Raw genomic sequence first — 19,635 nt, forward strand, 5'->3', positions numbered from 1 at the left:
CAGACCTAGTGCCCCAGCCCCCAAACCCCCAACCCTGTAGACCCACCTGGAAGCACCTGGCCACTGGCTTTTTACCCTTGAGGGAAAGGGAGAGAGCTCTTCCTGACCTCTTGGAGCTAAAATTCAGACCATGCCCTGAGAGGTGAAGTTTTTCTCTCAAATCTTCCTTACCAGGTTAAGGCTTTCCTACCCTCCATTCAAAGCTAACAAACTAAGGTAATTCAAATGCTAACAAACTAGGGTAGCTCTGTTCTTACACTATTCTTCCTTACACCCCACCCCCTAGCCATGGGAGACCTACCCCAGTGATGGGCAACCTTTTGAGCTTGGTGTGTCAAAATTCACCAAAAAACCAAGCATAACTCAGATAGTATGTCACTTCAAGAAAAAAACATAATTTCGTGATATTTATAGTTTAAATAACAGAAATGTATAATTATAATATGTAATTGTATTTAAGAAACCAAAATAGGTAAATCAATATAGGTAGAATTGTCATCTATAGTGCACAGAGTGTCCAGAGTACATTACAGCAAATATTTCATCGTTGGCATGTGGCCCCATACTTCTCTGAATGCGGCCACATATCATCAAAAATGCATATGCAATGCATGTCATAGGTTTGCAATCACTGCCCTACCTCCTGGCCAGTCATCTTCAGACAAGAAGTAAAACTGCAGGCAATTTTTTAAAAAAAGTATTAAATAGAATAAAATATAATTGAATACATCAAACTGAATTGAATCAAATTATTAATAATTAAAAATTAATAATATTGAATTACATTAGATAAAATCTAATAAAAACAAGTTAATAAAATTGAACAAAACCAAATTAAGCCAAACTAATTCAAGCCAATATTAATTAATCAAATATTCTAATTCAGTGCTTCATTATTTCAAACATCATAAAAATAATTTTAAAATAATAATTATTATTATAAATATGTTTATTATTGGTACTATTGCCTTGCAACAATTTCTAGTGCCTTGAATTGGTTTCTTCATTTAACCTACTATAGTTTAGTAGTTTTCTACAATAAAATTGAAGGAAATTGTGTCTCATTTTTAAAAAAATGTTTAGGGATCCTTTCATTGTTGGAATTGCCCATTCAGCAATAGTCTGCCAAATGTAATATTGAAAAATTAATATTATACCAAATGCAATACGCTAAATGTAATACTTAGAAATTTGTTTGGAAATATATTAGTTTAAAAAGATTATTGTGGTCGCCATTTATAAAAATAATTAACCCTTAAGTCACAAGGATGATAGTAGCTTTTAGCAATTTAATTGTAATATAAATGTAGTCTAAGAAAGAAATAAAGAGGAAAAGAAATTTTAAAAGTATTTCCTAGCCTACCAGCTGTAATAAGGAAAATTTATATATTATATAGATATATATTTAAGGTGTGGTCACCAGGAATCAATCAGATCTAGATTGATTCCATAATTAAAACAGACCCAAGTCAGGATGGGTTTATGGTAGTTTATTTACAATTAAGAAGGTTGAAGGTAAGAAGAGAGAGAGAGAGAGAGAGAGAGAGAGAGAGAGAGAGAGAGAGAGAGAGAGAGAGAGGAGAAACTCTGGTCCAGACCAGCGGAGGTCCAGACCGAGTGAGAATTAAAAGATTAATTAAATTAGGCTACTGGCCACAAGGTCTTTAGCAATTAGAGAGGCAAAGAAGCCTCCTTGAGGCAGAGACTCTGGAAACGCCAAGGTAGGCCCAAGAAAGTCAGCCTAACTTACCCACGTGACAATTCTGAGGGGAAGCTGCCTGAGGTCTCAGCTGAGATACTTCAGCACCAAGTTCAAAACATGAACTGCCCAATAGGAAGTTTACCATCATATTTGAAAGACAGCAGCTTTCGTCACTTCCTGGAGGTCCACCTCTAGTTCAAGTGGACAAATGGCAGCCTCAACACTGTTCTTGATTTGTTACTTATTGTCACGTGTGGGTAACTCATCTCCCCTCCCCACTAAGGGAGGTGGGGATGACATTATCTCTGGTGGCTAGAGTTTTAACTATGAATGGGGGGTGAGCTAATTCCATTTACACAATCCCTCCCATGATCACTTTGGGTGCCTAGTCACTCCAAGTGATCATTTTACATAATCATCTTATACCCACAAAGGTCTTCTAACTACAGTAGCTAGAGATAAGAGAGGAATGGAAGAGAGAGAACCCAAACCAATGTTTGCTAAGTGCATTGACAAGAAACCAATTGGGGCTGTCCCCTATTGGCATAAAATGTACATTCAAAGTAACTGTTCAAACCCCATCAGTTCAATTATACCCCAGAGTTCATTCTGTATCTCTTGATGCAACAAACCCCATCAGTTCAATCAATTGCATCCCAAAGTTCATTCTGGATCTCTTGATTCAATGTAGATTCTTCAGGCATCTCTCTGCAAACAGTTCATTCTCTGGATTAAAGAATCAGTAAGCTTCTTTCCCGGAGAATTTTTTCTCGAACAAAATCAAAAAATTAAATCTCGGATTTAATAAAAATACAATTAAATCTTGGATTTTATAAAATTACAATCTTCCCTGATGAGAGTATTTAAAAAAAACCCAGATCAGCTCAAGATATATGGTTGAGTTATGGGGTCATATGAGTAAATTCAAAAGAAAAAAAAAAACAAAAGTATAAAAAAGAAAATCAAATAGAAGAAAATTGAAACTTTGGGGAAAAGCAAACATTTAAAATCAGAATCAAAATATCAAAAGCTATGTATATAAGATTTCTGAATGAAAAGAAATTCATAACAGGGCCTTGTATAAGGGTCCAATTTATATAATTTCCATCCTACTAGTCTGTAGGACACAATGCAGTAATACTTCACTTACCCACTTGTAGCCAAGACTACAGGAAGTTGCCTTTCTATAAGAGAGAAAAAAGGACCATATTTATATGCCAGGGAAGTGCCTGTCATTCCCTTCACTCTCAGGAATATATGGGTGAGCCAGATGATGGCCAACCTGCAGGACCTGACTGGCAGTATAGTTTGAAGAGTCCTACATCTTAACACATGTTAAGCATTGCAACTTCGAGTCTGGCACTGAGTTCAAATCCTAAGTATTGGCATGTGTAGTGCAATTTTGTATCGGGATTGAGGTTCTCTTTACAAACTGTCTCCGTATGTGGTCAATGGTATCCTGGGCATGTGTGTCTCTAAGACCAAGAATTGTTTCTGCAGCTTCGATTACCCTATCCAGAAAACTACTCGGGTGTTCTTCTTCCCCTTGTTTCAGTTTTTCGAATTTTTGCCATGCATTTGACCTTCAATTAAATCTGCTCTGCACCTCATTAAATATCTCATATTGGCATGTTGTGTAAAATCTAGGTCTTGATGAACCAGTGGCCAAGATTCCAAGTTGGGATTTGTCCTAGTTTCATTGAGGAATTTTTCCTTTTCCGAGGGAGAGTAAAATTCCCCCAAAAGAAATTCAACGTCATCAAAACTAGGGTTAAATAAAGTGAACATCCTTTAAAACTCCTTGAGGCTCTTGAAAGTTTTTTCATAGAACTTGGGGAATCGCCTTTTTAGAACCTCCATATCATTAGGAGTGAATGCCTGTGGAGATCTCTTTATCATCTCTGATAATCTGATGACAGTTTAGTTGATAAGGAAATAAGGACAGAACAAGGGAAATGTCTTTTACTTCATGCTTCCAGCTCTGGCTCCAGGAGCATGGAGTTTATTATATATATTTCAAGACTCATTTCACACAAAAGAACCACCCCCCAAAACTTTGCAGATGCGCAGAAGTTACAAATTATGTCACATCAAAACACAAAACATTGGCTTCAGAATAGACCAAGGCCAAGGCTGAATTTTGACTAGGTTCTTATCAGAAAGCCAAGTTGGGGAGTATCTTGGCCTTGGCTATAACAGGCAGAAGCATTCCTTGCTGTGTTAACAGTGTTAACCCTTTAAATTCAGGTTTGATAGGAACTTAAAGCTTTTCAGTAAGGCCATAATACTTTTCAAGAAGAAATAACAAGGATCACAAAAGGGGTCAAAAGAGGAGTCTCAGATTTTTATCTATTCTCTTATTGGCTTCCCACAAATGCCCTGTATGTCTTTATGTGTACCACCCCCTCTCCTGGTTGAACAATAGTCCTATCCACAATCAGTAATACAGAGACTACAGCGTTTTGGATTGGTTGATCTTTTGCAGTGTTATTGTGTCCTAAAAATTTGGATTCCACAATCTCCAGTTGGAGGATTGTATGCTTGTCTAGTTCTTTTCCCTCTCTAATTTGTTTCAACACTTGGAACAATAGCTTGATATTCTCTACTAGTTCCGTGGATTCAGTATCAGTTTTTGCAGATGTCTTAAAGTAATTACAAAGGTGAGTCAGAACTGCCTTAGAGATTATAAGGATTTGCCAGAGAGATAGGATAATTGCAATAGCCGTGGGAATGAAACATATGCACTTGGCTAGGGTAAAGGCAAACCATTTATAGTAATCATATATTTCTAGCATTTGTTGTACTAGATTTGGGACTTTTACTAGCCAAAAGTTGTATGGACCTTGCATAAGCGACCAAGACATTATGGAAACACTGCCTAAAATAAATGTTATTCTTGCCAAATTCATTTTATTGTTTCAGAAGACTGCAGGTTTTTTTGTTAACTGTGCTCACCAGATGGAATAGAGGATAAAGTACTGTGGATAGGGGTTTGTGAATCCCTAAGGCAGTAAAGTGAATAAGGAAGGTATAATGGTAAAGGTGGTAAATTGAGGTGGTAGGAGTAGTAAGGAAATTACTGAATTTAGGCAATATAAACACGGAGGTATAAAGAGTTACAAGGGAGAGGATGAGATACTTTGGGCAAACAGCTACAGCCTGGGAGACCCAGACTGGGACACAGGCTTGAGACAGAGACACTTAAGGGAAACAGACTGAGCCCTTCAAGTAGGGAGGGCACTTCTACAGACAAAGGTTAGGGCTAGCCAAGAATGGCTTGAAACTGACTAGAGGGCTTTCTAGTCAATTTCTCAGGTTCACAAAGGAAGGGTTCAGAGGAAGTATTGAGATCTCACTTCCTTTAAAATGAACACCTTCAATCCCTCAGAACCCAGAGAGAATGTTATTCCTCTCTCTCCTCCTCCCTCTCTTATCAATCAACTAATGAAGTAGCCAAAGGTTTTGATTAAAAGACAAACAGGGTTTATTGATTTCTAGGGTTGATTGGAAGGGTTGGAGAATACAAGGTAACCTTAACAGCCGCCTAGAGAAAGCTTCAGGTGGGGGAGGGAGACAGGAACGTGAAACTGAGAAAGGACCTGCCTTAACTCAGCTCTCAAGTGGTTTTATAATCAATAGGGTTAGGAAAGTTGGATACAATGATTCAATAGATAATTTGTAACAAGGGTAAGCCCTATATGACTATCTAAACTATCAAGTTTAAAACTAACACACCGATCTACCCTCCTTTCAAAACCTCACAGAAATTCAGGCAGGGAAAATGAAGATGGGGGATAAAGGAGGTTAGGGAGATTCAAAGGAAATAGTTAAGCTAACAAATTTTAAGAGAAAAGCTGCAGAATATAGGCCAGGTTTCAATCCAAAGAAAGAGCTCAGATTGACCCTCCTCCTCTCCACGAGTCTCCTGGGTCAACTGCCCTTTCTCAAGATTCTAAACCCTTATCAACTGTCAGAAATTCTGCAGCAAGGCTTTGCAGGGTCGATATGCACCCTATTTGCACTACACGTGGGAGTACCTCAATCCCACCTGTATTTGTATGGTCTTTCTGACCTTGTGCTCCTTGGCACTGTGCAGATTTTCTCATCAATCCCATTGGGATTGGTCAGCCGGTCTCCATGACCTTGTGCTTTCTAGCACTCTTTAATGGCTCTTGTGTTCCTTTTTCCTGGAATCATACAAAAACATCAATCACAGCCCCAAAACATTTAACAATACATGGCAGGTTCCCACAGTCTGAAGCCTTGTGAGTAAGCAGTGATATTACAGCAAATATATATTAAAATTATAGTACTGCAAAAAATAAAAGATTAAGTGATTATATGTACTTTAAGTATAAGAAATGAGAAAAAGGGGGAAAATCAATTATTCTATTAAAATAATAGGAAAAGCAATAAGAAAATTAAAAAATAAATTCAGCAAAAAAGCAAGAACAAAACAAAAAAATATATATACAATGTGATTCCAAAAAAAACAAAAACAGCATCCATTAGTCTATGAACTGTTATCTCCAATGCATGTAACAAGAAACAATCAGTTTCAATAGAAGATGCTCTCTTTACATATAAGCAATGAATCAGAGTCCTTTTCTCCAATTTTTATAGCTGTTGGGGTAGTTAGTAATATTTCAAATGGGCCTTCCCATGAAGGCTGAGTTGCTCCAGTGCACTGGAAATTCTTTATATACACTTTGTCTCCTGGGTTCAGGTCATGAAGTGAAAAGTCTATTCGTCCTGCTTGTACTGCAGTTCCAGATTCATGGAGTTCACACAGTTTGTGTTGCAATTCCTGTATACAGGAAGCAATAGAAGTATCTCCTCCTAATAGTGATGCATATGCAGGAGAAAAAGGCTTAGCTTGTATAGGGGGATGTCAAAAAAGCATCTCATATGGTGAGATGTGTAGATCTCCCCTGGGCCTGCTTCTAAGATAAAATAGAGCTAGAGGGAGAATTTCAGGCCATTTTAGATGTGTCTCACTGCATAATTTGCCAATCATAGTTTTAAGTTCTCTGTTCATCTGTTCAACTTGGCCTGAGCTCTGGGGGTGATATGGTACATGGAATTTGGGAGTTATCCCCAAACAGGAATATATTTCAGATAAAACTGAATCAGTAAAGTGACTTCCCCTGTCCAAGTCAATACATGCAGGCAGGCCAAAACGAGGAATGATTCCTTTTAAAAACACCTTGGCGACAAAAGCCACCGTGGCTCGGGCAGTAGGAAATGCTTCTGGCTATCTGGTCAGTTTGAACTTGGTGCTAAAGGATCTCGGCTGAGACCTCAGGCACCTTCCCCTCAGAATTGTCATGTGGGTAAGTTAGGCTGACTTCCTTTGGCCTACCTTGGCGTTTTCCAGAGTCTATACCTCAAGAAGGCTTCTTTGCCTCTCTAATTGCTAAGGCCTTGTGGCTAGTCACCTAATTTAATTAATCTTTTAGTTCTCACCAGAGTTTCTCTCTCTCTCCTTACCTTCAACTTTCCTAATTATAAATAAAATACCATAAACCCATCCTGACTTGGGTCTGTTTTAATTATGGAATCAATCTAGATCTGATTGATTCCTGGCAACCACATCTTAAATATATATCTATGTAATATCTAAATTTTCCCTATTACACAGCCCACAAGAGTGTCTTCTGCCTCAGCTATCAAACTTTGAAGAGAGCAAATCCAGCCAAACAACACCAACCCCAAAAGCCCCTTTTTTCCCAAGCATCACTTCCTTTTCCTATGTGCTAGTCTAGGGCATCTCAGGAGTCACTCTGTTTGGAGCATTCCAGTTAAGTTAATGTGCTGGTTTGGCAGGGCAGAAAGTTCATGACCCTGGGAGGAAGGGATTCCCTTTATACAGAAGGAAGACCATATAGCTATGGGTTGTAGAAAAAGGAACCAAGAAAATAGAAACAGAAGAAGCTTAAGAAGTATTAATAACAATAATAATAACAATAATAGATACTCTAACAGGATCAGTGATTGTAATAGGGTAAATTATAACTCAGACCATAATGCACCATGCCAAGGAATCTGTTATCACTGTGAGGTACCACAGAGAAATGGTCAAAATGGTGAGAGGTGTGGCCAAAGGATCCTAGATGAATGATGGTACTCAGGATGGGAAAGGGATCTTAAAGAGTCTGAAAGTGAATTTTAAGCCCTTTGAGACCCCACTGCCTTATTAATGATAACTATTTCAGTTTTTTCCCCTCCCCATAGTGACATCTCTGTAACTCAATTTTAAATATAGATTTATACCCAAGAGACAAGGCGTATATAATGTCTAGTGAACTACTCCAACAACTATCAAAATTGGGGGAAAGGGCTCTTGGATTCGTTGCTCACATGTAAACTGGGTACCTTCTATTGATACCAAGTGACTGACTATATTTTGTCACATATATTGTATTTGCTTCTTATTTGTTTTAAGATTTAATTTTGGTTTTAAGTTCACATTTTAATCTAATCAAAAGTATTCCATTACACAATGTCACTTTCAGTTACTATGTTTTGGCTATTAAGTACATGTTCTGTTACATTGTCCTTCTTTGTACCCTCTTCCTATGACTGGACTGGAGATAATACCATTATAAAAGTCCATAAACAAGTTGGACAAACTCTTTTCCATGGCAAAGCCATAGGTCTTTATGGATGCTGGGTTTGTCACCAGATCCATTGGAGCTCTGTTTTGTCATGGGCAAAAATTCCAGTCCACAGTACTGAGATGCTACCACAGTTTGCAACACAAGGAGGTCACATATCACCTAAGAGGCCTTTTACTCCTTTTGCCTTTGTTAACTTCCACATAGATGATGATGGATAGACTCCATCAAAATGGTTACAACATTTTTCAATGACCTTTGAAGAATTTAATGAGCTGAAAATCTCCATTGATTTTAACAGGTCTTCAGAAGTGATTTTTGTGGGAAGCCGTTCTATGTATTAAAGCCTTTGGAGAAATAGGATCAAATTTAGGGCCTGTTATCTGGATTCCCTACGTGACCAATCCAGGCTGAGGCAGTCTTTGTGTTTGGTCCTGGTCACCTGAGCCCCAAAAGGCTCTGGTACCAGCAGGTAGGTTAATCCAAAATCAACTTGATCCCTCCAAGAAGGCTATTAGGAGTCATTTAGAGAAACAGAGTCTGTAACAGATATTTTATCTGGATCCCATTACAAAATCATCGGCAAGTAAAACTATGTGTATGATTTTCTGCACTGCATGTCAGGATGCAGACTGAATGGGCCATCTAAGATAAAAATCTGAGGCTCCTCTTTTGACTCAGTCTTTGATCCCCACCTTTTTTACAATTCTTATTGGAGAGCTTTGAAGTGGCAGACCAGCATCTACTGAGTTAATGATTCCTTTCCTAACAAATGTTAATTAGATAAGAGTGCATATTCAGATTAGAACTGGCTCCTTTAGGATTTGACTGGTGATATTTCCTCTCCCAGAATTATCCCCACTAATTGATGGTTGGAATTTGGCCATTGTCTTGGTACTTATACCTTTACTCTTTAGACTTTAATGGGTTATGTATGATCTGTTACCCCTTCATAGCTGTGTTCTTTGTTTGAAACCAGTATATAATAAACTCCCAAGCCCACAGACTTTGGGACAGCATGGGCTAACCACTAGTCTAGTTGTTCTCATTTTCTTTCTCCTGCTTTAACCATCCTATGCCACCACGCCGCTCAGGACCCCAAAAAATCATATAGAGGCATGGCCCCCTATAGATTTTTAGATACCTAAGAGCAACACTACCTCTGACAGATCATTTGTATACCTTTGATTTGTGTGTGACAAGAGATTATCTCTTGTCCATTGAGTAGAAGTGAGTACATTGGTGACAAAGTGAAATGCAACTGCACCATTCCATTCCCCACCTCCACATTTATCTGTGCTAGAGTACAGCTTTAAAATGCAATGGATGAGACATATAAATATGTGCCTTTTATGGCAGTTACGATCTCATCCTAGAGGAGGGAGGATTTCCCATGGGCGTTGGTGACCCCTGGACAGTTCTACATTTGTAACTCTTCAGCTGACTCTACCCTTCCACCAGGATGTTATTCCATCTGTATCAGTGCATGATCACTATATTGGCTGGATAGACAAGTCCATGGCCACAAATCTAGATTCTTGGTGGGATTCTAGACCCAAGAGGTAAAGGCCAAATTCAATAGCCTTTTCATCTGCAGTACAGAGGTTTTTCTGGGCAGAACTGCCAAATTTTGGAATGATGGCAATACACATTTTGTTAGAAATATTTCAGCTGAGGTTGAAAGATTGGATCAAGACACAACTCGGGCCATCTCCCAAACTACTAAGGCCATCTCTTACCTACAGGAAGAGAGTGACTCTTTAGCAAAAAACAGTTCTACAAAATTAGCTGGCCCTTGACATGCTCCCAGTCACATTGGGAGGTACATGTGCCTTTATTAATCAATCCTGTTTTTCTTATGTAAATAGGTCTAAAGAAATTGTGACAAATATCCATGAACTTCAAAGGATTTTAAATGGCATGCAATAAGTGGTTATAGAGACTCATGTGACTCTTAATGATAATCAGTGGAATCTGTCATGACTGCAGGTAACAGGTTTACAGTTGTCATAAAATGGGCTCTTATAATTTGGGGATTGTGGTACTTCTTAGAAACTACATTAGCTGTTGTACTACTGTTTATTACAAGCTTTTACCTGATGAAAAAAATTATGTACACTCACACCATGGATCATGGCCAAGTTAAAAAGGAAATAGAGCTCACTTTTGAGTGAGAAACCTTTGTGTTGTGCCTCTGTTTGGCTGACACATTGTTACATGGAATGTAAACTATAAATTCCTGATTTTTTTTTGTTTTTGTTTTTTTCTTTATATTTGCCAGATTCCTACAGGTACCTTAGCTTGGCTTTTATTTTGGCTCCTCTATCCCTGAGATTGAAGGTAAAATCAGACCAGGGAATCATATTTCTCTTTTACCTCAGAATCTAGTCCCTTCTCTTTTATAGTATGGAATTTTTCTGTAGTCCTGGCTGCTGATAATTAAGTGCAATATTGCTGCAATTGTCCTGCAGGCTTATAGAATATAAATCACTTTAATTGGGCGTTGCTGGTGATTCAAGGACATGTTATGATTTTCTTCTTTTTTACTTGTAATTTTATACACATAAGATTTTGAGTTATATTTTTTAAATCCAGAATTTAACTTTATCTCTTCTATTGGTTTTTTTTTGGAGGGGGGGGTGGTTTTCTTTTAAGAATTGATTCATATACCTCATAACTCAGCCATGTATCCCAGGGCTTATTTAGCAGATTGACTGGTTCTTGTAGGTACTTAATAAATGTTTATTAGCTATTTTAATTCCTTATCATCTCTTCTTTATCTGAATCATCTCTCACCTAAAAAAAGCTGTGAATCCACATCATTATTTTCAAAACAGGGAGCTTCTTTCTTCTCAGATAGATGGAATAGTAGATAAAATGCAATTCTGGCCTCACTTATTTACTAGCTGTGTAACTTCCAATAAGTCTGTACTTCATAATTTCTGTTTCCTCATCTACAAAATGGGGATAATAATAAACATCCAAGGGTGGTTGTGACAATAACTGCTAACTATATTATTATTATTCTCAGTAGATCTAATTCCTTCTTTTTAGCTTCATGCACTACTTACAAGTGCTAGGAACTACAGTGCATAAAATGTGAACCTAGAGTCAGCAAGTCCTGAGTTTGATTCCTGCTCAATATGACCATAGATAAATCATTTATTCTCTCTCAGTCTCAGTTTCTCCATATGTAAAATGGGAAAATGTACTATACTCTTCTGCAGTATAACTCCTGATATTTTATAAATGAGAAAAACAACACTCAAGAAAATTAAATACCAAGGCCACAGAGATTTTTTTTTCTACTTTATATGACCTCTGAACATCAACAACCAGCTGACCAAAAGGCATCCATTTTATTGTGCATAGCCCACATATATAATTTTCTCCCTCTTTTCCCCCAGTCCTTGAGGTCCATTTGAATTAGATTTCATCCGATAAAAATGTTGGAGGAATAGGAGAAGAAGGCTTATATAGTACAGCATAGTGAGAAGAACACTAAATCTGGAGTGTAAGGACCTTACTTTGAGTCCTGCTATGTTAGTTATTGACAATGAACACAGAGTATTTTCATCTATTTGAGCATAGACTCCTCTTCTTGTACAGAGCCATTCCCTGACAGTTATTGTGAAGAAAATGCTTTAAAAATCTGGAAGACTTTAAAAATATGAATTAATCAGCAATATTGGATGACAGTTATCTGTGAAAACTTGGCTATTGTCAGCAACACAGTGATCTGGGACAATCCTGAAAGACAGGGAATGCTATCCACCTCTAGAGAAAGAACACTTGGACTCATCTTTCATTTCAGTGTATTTTTGGTTTTATTTTGGAGTTTTGGTTATGAAAGACTCTTCTCTTATAACAATGACCAATATAGAAGTGTGCTTGCATGACAAGAAAAAAAAAAAGAAATATGAGTTAAGTACAGAGAATAATTTGTCCTGAAACCCTGTCAAATGATGACTTTGCTGAGTGAGGTTACCTGTTCTGGGTGACATAAATCAGAGATTTTCAAACACTAGGAGAAGACGTAGAATGCATGCAGAGCTGGCACACAGAGCTGCTCCATCCCCCCTCTTCCCAACACCAGAAGACATTATTTGCATGCTTACCCCTCTGCCCAGCAGCCCAAAGCAAGCACATTCTCCCTCAACTCTCTCTGGTAAATCATGGGCTCACAGACAGCTTGAATTTGCCATCTGGACACTTGAGCTTGTTAAAGGTTTGCACACTGTTAGGTGTTCACTTCCAACCTTGTGTTTGTAAGGCAGGGTAATGCTCTTTCTATCTTTTATTTTTTTTTTTTAACCTTCCATCTTAGAATCAATACTAAGTATTGGTTCTAAGGAAGAAGAGCAGTAAGGGCTACTAGGCAACTGGGATTGTGACTTGTCCAGGACCACACAGCAAGGAGGTGTCCACCTTTCTACCCCTGGGTAATGCTCTTTTCATGGACATACTTCCTTTCCTCTTCAACACACTTTGTAGCCAGAATCAGGTGAAGCAGTTTGTAGAGACAGAATTCTTCATGAGACCAGATGAACAAAGCAGGGATTCAATTTGTTTAGTAAAAGTGTGCATGAAACAAAAAAAATCTAATTAATTTTAGACAGACCTTACCTTGAACCCAATTGAGGCAGCCAGTGTCTGGAGGGTCAAGCCAGTTTGACTTGTCTGGACTTGTAACAAAGCACTGCCCTCCAGTGGCAAGCCTTGTTAAACACACGTTGGTTTAGGAGAGTACTCTCCAAAGGGTTCATTCACCTTAGTTGGCTGAATTACAATTTCTAATGGAGCTGCCAGACTTTGGCTGAGGTTACTTTTGTTAATGTGAGTAGTCCTATTCCCACTGATCCCAGAATCTTTGATGGAATAGAGAGGTAAAGGAAATTGTTCTGTATCTCCTGGATTTTTCCTATGTTTGAGACTCTGAATAGGCTGGAATTGAAGGTCTATTGGACAAATAAACCTCTCTTCCCAGTCTTCTTCAGTATCCAACATGGCTGGCATTAGGAAATCACAAAGTATAGAATAAGTGATTATTAGTGCTGGAAAGGAAGTTTTAGATTATCTAATTCAAACTCCTCACCTTACAGAGAAGGAAATAATTTTGTATTTATAACAGATCATCTGCCACTTAATAATTAGTACAGCTATAAGTTTTACAAAGCGTTTTACATATATTTTCTTATTTGAGCCTCACAATGACTCTGTAAGGCAGGTGATATTATTATCCTGACATTACAGACAAAGAAACTGAGGCCTGAAGAAATTAAATGATTTTCCCAGGGTCAGACATTAAATTGTCTGAGTCACAATTTGAACTCTGATCTTTCTGACAACAAGACCTAAGACTAACAGTTTCCCTTACTTGTCTGACCTTGACCAAGTCCTACAGAATCTCTAGTCCTGTTTCTTCACTTATAAAACATAAGAGTTGGTCTAGATGACTTCTAAGGCACTATCCAGATCTGAATCTTAAGAAATCCTTTGCAGTTATTTATGAAAAACAGAAGGAAAATGACTTGAGGCTATTGAGATTGCAGGATCTAATCCAGCTCCTACTATTTTTAGGTGAGGAAACTGAGGTCCAAGGGGCCAGAGAGTTGGCAGGAAGATGGCAGAGTAGATAAGAAAAAAGTTTAGAAGACAAAACAAAACAACCTTTGGGCTCCCAGAGATCCAGGAACAAGAATCTGTGGTGGAGTCAGATGTAGCTACAGCAGCTGGGGCACAACCTGAGGAGCAAACTACTTGCTCTCACTCAAAAGCCTTACAGCGAATTAATAGTAGAGGCACACATCTATTCCAGGCTAAGTCATTCTATCCATTATCTCCAAGTCCCTCCACAGGTTATTCCCCATGCCTAGAATGCATTCCTTCCTACCTCTACCAAATATTATCCTTAGCTTTATTTTAGTGTTCCAATAGTGTCAACTCCTATGAGAAACCTAGCCCAGTTTCCCTCACTGTAAATTATTGCATATATTTCTTGTATCAGTTTTCTATGTACATGGAGAATCTCTCTCTCACACATACACATATATCACCCTTCCCATCATAGAAAATAAATTCTTCAGAATCAGGAAATGACTAATTTTTGTTATGTCCCCAGTACCTGACACAATGCCTGCACCATAAAAGACACTTAATAAAGGACAAGTGAATTTAATTCAAAAGGCTCTTTTCTCAAGGAATTTATATTCACCTGGAGATAGGGGATACAATATGTGCCTAAAGGATATCAATTTTAAATATGTGTATAAATACATTTAGATAGATAGATAGATAGATAGATAGATAGATAGATAGATAGATACAGATATAAACATTACTGAGGGATGGATTAAATTATAGCATATAGGGGGAAAAAATACCATACTACAGAAAGCATGTTCAAATGATATTCAGGAGACCTGAGTACTAATCTTAGAACTGGGAAGTTGCCTAACCTTTGGGGGACCTCCATTTCCCTTTCTATAAAAATAAGATAATTAGATAAGACAATCTTCAAGGTCCCTTCCAACTCTAATATTGCTCAAAAATAATTTATCAGTGTGATATACTGACAGAAGTATAGCTTTGTGGTTTGGGAGGCTTGGGGGGAGGAGAGATAACAAGATTTATCTCATGTCCTCCCTCATTGAACTCTTGGGAATATTTTACTCCCCAAAAATTTCACTCTCCAGCTCTTCTTTAAGCACTCAGATCAATCATTCCAACAAGTATCTACTATGTGCTATGTATGTGTGTATATTATAGAATATATAAAAAATAGCTTGGGGAGGGAGGACTTTAGCATCTGGGGTGGAGGGGTTCATTACGACATCACACTTGAAGAAAACTAGAAATCTAAGAGGCATAGGCAATTTATTTCAGGCATGAGGAATGGCCAGCCCATAAAAAGACACCCAAATGGGAGATGGAGCATTAAGAGTAAGGAATAGCAAGAAGACTAGCTTGGCCTAACTGTAGTGTTGTGTAGGGAAGTGATGTTTAATGAGACAAATGCATTTGCATTTTGGGGTCAGGTTATTCTAAGAGCCAACCAGAATAATTTGTATATTATGCTAGAGGAAATAGGCAAGTGATATAATATACTGAGTCAGAAAGTGATATGGCCAAATCCATACTTAAGGAAAATCACTTTAGTAACTATATGGAAGGAGGATTAGATAGAGAGAGACTTAAAGCAAAAAGACTAATTAAGAGGTTTTTGAAGTAGTCCATGGCAAGAGGTAATGAGAGCTTCATTAGAATGGTGATCCAGTGACTCAAGGGAAGGGTTAAAACTAAAAGAAATAATGTGGAGATACAAACAAGATTTGATAACTGATTAGATGCTTATGGTAAGGAATTGAAAATGACTATATGGTTTTGAATCTGAGGATAGTGGTAGCCTGGGCAGAAAAAGGGAGATTTAAAAGTGCCCTGAGGACTTCTTGGTTAAGATTACTGCAGAGTAAAAAGCAGCTGCTGAACCTCTCCTAACCCACAAAGATAGGACTCCTCAAAAGGACATAAAAACGAACCCAGACGAATGAAGAGAACCCACAACAGGGCGCAGCATTGAAGGTACATGGGATCAGGGTATTTCCCTGCTATAAGGAGGTGAAATAGCTCTCGCTAAAACACAAGCTGAGCAACCCCCTCCTCCCAACACCACCTACAGTGCCAAAGCCAGCACACAAGAACTAGAGCAAGTTTGGGGGCATTCATTAAGTTCTTGGCAGGGCTTGCTCCTGAGAGCAGAAAGACTTAAGACCCCAAGAGGCTAAAGAACCAAACTTTGAACACAGACCTTGAGCGAGATGCAAACACAGGCGCGGATGTGGACCCTGAGCGCAGGTACGGACCTAGGGTGGGGACCCAGTGCAGAGGGGTGCATGACTGTGGAAACAGCACCCTGAGACTGTTAAAGGAGCTTTGGGCAAAGGAGCAAGCTAGGGGACCACCAGGAGGCTTGACCCTGAGAACAACTAGACTTCAGGCCTCAGGAGCCTAAAGAGCACACACGGATCCTGGTTGTGAGGATAAAGCTGAGAGAGCCCACAGCGCTGTGACACAAGCAAAAACTGCTCCACAGCTCCATAGGCAGAGAGCCTGTTTGCCTCACCCAGACTTCTGACTGAGAAAGAAATAATAATAATGGCAAGCCAGTCAGAGGAACCCAAAAGAGAAAAATCAAGAAGAAATCTTTAACACTTGACAACTTTTACACAGAAAAATCCAGACAACAGAGCAAACACCAGAGGAGAACAAACAAGTAATCACATCCAAACCTTCCCAAAAAAATGAAAATTGGTCACAAGCTCTTGAAGAGTTCAAATCTGAGATCATGAGAAAGATGGAAGAGATTTGGTGAGAGATGTGGGAAATAGCTCAAAAGGAAATTAACAGGTTAAAAGACAGAAACTCCCAATTGGAGAAAGATGCCCAAAATCATACGAAATGGTAAGCAAAACTGCAAACCAAAATTAAACAGCTGGAAAACAGGATAGACCAAGCCAAAAAGTAAAATCATAAGATTATAACAGAAAACCAGTCTCTAAAGACCAGAAATGGGCAAGGGATCTCTCAAGACAGCAAGAACAAATAAAGCAAAGTCAAAAAACTGATAAAATAGAAGGAAACATGAAATATCTCACTGAGAAATTGACAGATCAAGAAAACAGGTTTAGAAGAGACAATTTGAGAATAATTGGTCTTCCTGAAAAAGCAGAAATTAATAGAAATTTGGACTCTGTACTAAAAGAAATTATTCAACAAAACTTCCCTGAAGTTCTTCAACAAGAGGGCAATATAGACATTGAACGGATCCTTAGATCACCCTCTACACTGAACCCTGAAAAGACAACCTCCAGGAATATAATAGCCAAATTCAAGAGCTTCCATGTAAAAGAAAAAATTTTACAAGAAACCAGAAAGAGATAATTCAGATATCAAGAAGCACCAATCAGGATCACACAGGATCTGGCAGCCTCCACACTAAAAGACCGCAAGGCTTGGAATATGATATTCAGAAAGGCAAGAGAACTGGGTCTATAACCAAGGATCACCTATCCATCAAAACTGACTATATACTTCCAGGGGAAAGTATGGGCATTCATCAAGATAGAAGATTTCCAAGTATTTGCACAGAAAAGACCAGGGCTAAATGGAAAGTTCAATATCCAACCACAAGAACCAAGAGAAATGCGAAAAGGCATATAAGAAACAGAGGGGAAAGAGAGAAAACTCTTATTTTTAAATTTGCCTCTTTAAGGGCTTTAATAAGATCAAATTATTTGTATTCCTAAATGAAGAAATGTTATGTGTAATTTTCAAAAACTGTATTCACTATTACAGTAACTAGAAGAATTCTTCATAGGGAGAGGTTGGAGCACTAAATGGTCTAAGATGAGATGGGGGGGAATAGGAGGGTGAATAGTAGATGGCACCAAGAGAAACTTGAATGAATAAGAAAAATAGGACATTCTATAACACATAAAGAGGGCATGGGAAGGGGAGGGGATGAATACTATTATAAGAAGGAGAGGAAGAGAGCATTAAGAGGTAATATTTAAACCTTACACTCAGTGGAATTAACCCTGAGAGGGAAGAGTGGCTATATCTATTGGGATATAGAATTCTATCTAACCCTACTGAGAAAGTCAGAAGCAATTAACTAAGGAGAGTAGAGGAGTAGGGAGGTCAAAAAAGGGAGGGGAAGAAAGGGGGGGAGGGAATTTATTAGGCCTTTAAAAATAAAGAGGGGAATAATAAGGGAGGTAGTGGAAAGGGAAGTAAATCAAGGGAGGAAACAAGAGGGATTGGTCTAAAATAAACCAGGGATAAAAAGGAAATAGCATAAGAAGAAGAAGGGATAGAACTAGGAGAGGATACCAAAATGTTGGGGAATACACAACTGATAATTATAACTCTGGATGTCAATGGGATGAACTCATTCATAAAAAGGAAGCAAATAGCAGAATAGATTAGAAACCAAAATCCTACCATATGTTGTCTACAAGAAACACATATGAGGCGGGTGGATATACATAGGTTTAAGGTCAAGGGCTAGAGCAAAATTTTTTGGGCTTCAAATGAGAAAAAGAAGGCAGGAGTGGCAATCATGATTTCTGACAAAGACAAAATAAAAATAGATATGATTAAAAGAGACAGGGAAGGTAATTACATCCTGATAAAAAGCAGTATAGACAATGAGGAAATAACAGTACTCAACATATATGCATGAAATGGTATAGCATCCACATTCCTAAAGGAGAAACTGGCAGTGGAAATGTGCATTGGATATGGGGGAGGTTAGGTTGAAGGGGGATGAAGGGGAAAGTAAAAATAAGAATCATGTAACCATGGACAATTTTCCTAAAAAAATAAAATATTTAAATCTAATTATTAAAAAAGTGCCCTGAGGTCAAAACATCAAGAGAAAGGGGTGGGGGGCAGCATAAGATGGAGCTTATATTCACCCTCTCTGGATTTCTCCTCCAGCAGCCTCCCTGCTGTCCATGATTAGAGCCTTGAGTTTGGCACAGCTATGCCAGCGAGGCACTCCCTCAGACTAGTGCCCCAGCCCACTCAGAGATTCCAGGATCCCCTGGAGACTCAACACATTAGGTGGAGGTGGGGAACTGGGATCTTCCTCCTTTCTTTCCCCTCCCATGGATAGTACCAAGAATTCAGGCTTTTTTTTTTCTTTTTTTCCATGTACCTTTTAAGTTGGGTTCAGCTGGAGGATCCCCCAGCTCTGTTCTGTTGTTGGATTTGGTTTTCTGTTCCCTTGGAGCCCTTTGTCCTTGATTGGTGGTGAAGGGCTTTACAGAAGTCTACAGCCTTGCTGCTTCTACTCTGCCATCTTCCCAGAATCTCTCAAAGAGCATCATTGTGAATGCAATATTCTCAAGGAGGCAGGGAGACAGGCTGAGGGTATATGGAGAGGGGTTAGCCCTGATGAGAAGGGTTACCCCTCAAGATGACTGGACTAATGAAAAGAAAATGAAGAAAGAAATTAGCAAGTTGTGTGCCATAGAGAAGAGGCCTCTGAAGTGTGGTCCTTAGCTCAAAAGTGGTATGGATGAGTTGAAGAAAGATAAGTTTGAAATAACCACTTGTGGGGATTGTGATAAAAAGCCATTTAGTGAAAAATAAAATGATTGTTTTGCCGCAGTAAGAATATAGTTTATATAAGATAATATATATTTTGAGTATACCCAATCAGCAATGTTTTTATTATTTTCTCCATATTAATTTAGGAGAGCATGTTATGAGCAAACAAGATAGATCATGGAAACTAACCAAAATAGTTTG

The sequence above is a fragment of the Gracilinanus agilis genome, chromosome 4 (assembly GCF_016433145.1).
Source record: "Gracilinanus agilis isolate LMUSP501 chromosome 4, AgileGrace, whole genome shotgun sequence".
NCBI classification, from domain to species: domain Eukaryota; kingdom Metazoa; phylum Chordata; class Mammalia; order Didelphimorphia; family Didelphidae; genus Gracilinanus; species Gracilinanus agilis.